Below are 3,250 nucleotides of genomic sequence, written 5' to 3'. Positions count from 1 at the left end.
GCTTCTTTTCTGATTTGGTCTATTTGGAATCCTGTACGTTTCCTATATGTGGATGTCTTTCTCATTTCTGATATGGCAAAAGTTTTCTGTTACTATCACAATGAAAGTATTCTGAATACTTTTAGCCTGTATCTCTGTATTCTTCTCTATCCCAATGATTCTCTGGTTTGGTCTCTTGATGTTATCCCAGAGTTCTTCTATATTCTGATAATGTTCTATCATTTTTCATCCTTTATTGCATACCGTGTACTCAAGTGAATTTTCAACAAATCAAAGTGGAAGGTGAAAAAATGCCTGAAATATTTTGAAAAATTTATCAGAGGTGAGGCAGAAGATAGCAGATGTAAACTGTAAAGAAGAAATAGAAAATTAATTGAAATAATGAAACAATAAAGAGAGAAAGAAGGAATAGAAAAATTTGTGTGTTAGTGGGGGAATAGAGTGAAGAAGGAGAGATAGGAGGGAAAAGAAGCTAATCATGAACAAATGAGCAAGTGTAGGATCCAAATAACTTGAATCCTTGTATAATTATACTCCACCTAAGTCAATTCAAGTCTAAATAATTATAAAATGCAGAAGAAAGTTATCAGTGTAAAAGTAAAACTATATGATATATATATGACATATTTTTTCAACCCACCTACACAAAAAGAACTCTCTCTCTCTCTCTCTCTCTCTCTCACACACACACACACACACACACACAAAATCATGCATATGGAAAAAGTAAAAATAATACAATACAAAGCAATGATATTTGAAGAAATTTGGAAAGTTAAAATTTTAAAAATGAATAAAAAATAAATAAAGGGAATACAGAGAAAACAAGAAATACGCAAAAATGAAAAAAAGAAGAAAAGACTCTTAAAAATATATATATTTTTAAGTTGTAGATGAACACAATACCTTTTATTTTATTTATTTATTTTTATGTGGTGTTGAGGCTTGAACTCAGTGTCTCACATGTGCTAGGCAAGAATTATGCCAATGAATTACAATCCCAGCCCCAGAAAAGAATATTTTTTATTTTATTTATTTTTTTAGAAAAGAATATTTTTTTAAAAATTTTCTATTTGTTCTTTTTAGTTATATACAACAGTAGAATGCATTTTGAGATATCATTCATACATAGAGTCTAGCTTCCCATTTTTGTAGTTGTATATCATATGGAATGAAACTGCTTATGCATACATATATGAACATAGGAATGTTATATCCAATTTAATTCTTGTCTTTCCCATTCCTATCCCTTCTCTACTCCCCTCTGTCCAATTTGGTGAACCTCTACCCCACTTCCCCCATTGTGAGTCAGTATTTGTATATTAGAGAGAACATTTGGCCTTTGTTTTCTGGGGATTGACTTATTTCGCTTAGCATAATAGTCTCCAGTTCCATCCATTTACTCACAAATGCTATAATTTCATTCTTCTTTATGGCCGAGTAGTATTCCATTGTGTATATGTATCACATTTTCTTTATTCATTCCCTAAGTTGGCTCCATAACTTAGCTGTTGTGAATTGAGCTGTTGTGAACATTGATGTGGCTGTGTCACTGTACTATGCCAATTTTAGGTCCTTGGTATACAGACTGAGGAGTGGGATAACTGGGCCAAATGGTGGTTCCATTCTAAGTTTTCTGAGGAATCTCCTACTTCTTTCCAGAATGGTTGTGCCAATTTGCAGTCTGACCAGCAGTGTATGAGTGTACCTTTGTCCCCACATCCTCTTCAGTATTTATTGTTACTTGTATTCTTGATAATTGTCATTCTAACTGGAGTGAGATGAAATCTCAGTGTAGTTTTAGTTTGCATTTCAGAAAAGACTTTTTTTATAGAGTTTTCACTCATTTTGTTCTGCTTCCAAGGAATGTTTTTGTGGGAGTCATCATGGATCAACATAGTATTTCTTAATAATATGTTTCTGACTTTCTGAGTCTTTAGAGTTCCTTTTGTAGTCCAGTATTAAATTTCAGTGAATTCCCTTTGTTACTCACCTCTGTGAGGAGCAGTCTGTCACTGTAAATATGGTGCTGAGAAACTGCTGGGATTGTGCCCTCCCTTGAATCTGCCATCTGCTGCCCTCTCACTAACTGTAATGTTTACTGCTTGGTTGTGCTATGGCAGTGTGATAGGCTGCCAAGAGACAAATAAGGACACTTGGAGGTGGGATATGTGATGTAAGGTTCATTGAGAAATGCTTATGTGGAAGATCTAGTGGCAACGGCTAGATATATATTTCAACAGACAGTGGGCCACCAATTTGTACTTCTGCTCCATGTTGTACCTCCAGTACCTTGCCAGAAAGCCCAATAGCAATGCACTAGACAGGTGTGTCTCTGGTATTTTTCCAGAAAGTCCAGGGAGACCACCTGGATGAGCACTTCCCTCTCTATGGTATTCTGATCCACCCCAGTTACAGCAGGAAGAGGGGTTTTATAAGTTAGGCTATAGAAGCAGTGACAATAATTTGCTTAGTTTCCTTTGTTCCTTGTATGACTAGTATCCCAAGGAGCAGCTGCCCTAGTGTACATGTAAGAAAGTAGCTTTCTGTAGATAAGACTAACCTGCTCTTATTTCCAGAATATATGAGAGAAAGCCAGAGTCCTTCCATGTGTATCTAGACATTGTGGCTCACACCCACTTTCATTGTGCACTTAACTTGGTTAGTTTGTTTTGGGAATGGAAAGGGCATTTAGGGATATGGTGTTTTGTTTTTAACTTTTCTTTAGGAGCAACACACTGATAAGTTTTGTAATATAGAGCTAACAAAAGCTCATTATACTAGTAAACTTTTGTGGGAAAATCATACGTCTGTATTTTATTTAATGCTAAAAATGCTTTAGACATGCCTGATTTACTCAAACCAACAATATTCTTATTTTCCAAAGGTTACTCAAGTCATGTGAATTTGAATAGCATTTGGGTTATGTATTAGTGAACTATTTGTCATAATGAAGCATTGGCTACAGTTAACTTTACAAGAGGTTTATTTAAGTTCACTTTTGGCGGTTCAAGAACATGGTACTTCCATTAGCTCAGTTCTGGTGGGATCTGTCACATCATGTCAGAGAGGAATAGTGGGAGTATATATGAGAGTGTGGTCACATCTTGAGTCAGGAAGTAGAGAGAGCTGAGTGGGGTCAAACTTGCTCCTTTCATAACCACGCTTTTTGCAAGTGCTACTTAAGAAGTCACATTAGAAAATATCTCATGGATCCAGTGATTGAAGGACATGGTACTAGACCTCCCCC

At 35.7% G+C, this 3,250-nt stretch overlaps 1 pseudogene; it reads right to left on the bottom strand.

The window, feature by feature from the left end:
- Positions 1-1,806: 1,806 nt before the first annotated feature.
- LOC113200833 (small nucleolar RNA SNORD116) lies at positions 1,807-1,894 on the bottom strand (annotated as a pseudogene).
- Between the last annotated feature and the right edge of the window lie 1,356 nt (positions 1,895-3,250).

The sequence above is a fragment of the Urocitellus parryii genome, chromosome 4 (genome assembly GCF_045843805.1).
Source record: "Urocitellus parryii isolate mUroPar1 chromosome 4, mUroPar1.hap1, whole genome shotgun sequence".
NCBI lineage: Eukaryota > Metazoa > Chordata > Mammalia > Rodentia > Sciuridae > Urocitellus > Urocitellus parryii.
The sequence above is the reverse complement of the archived record's forward strand: the minus strand, read 5'-3'. Positions and strand labels throughout refer to the sequence as shown.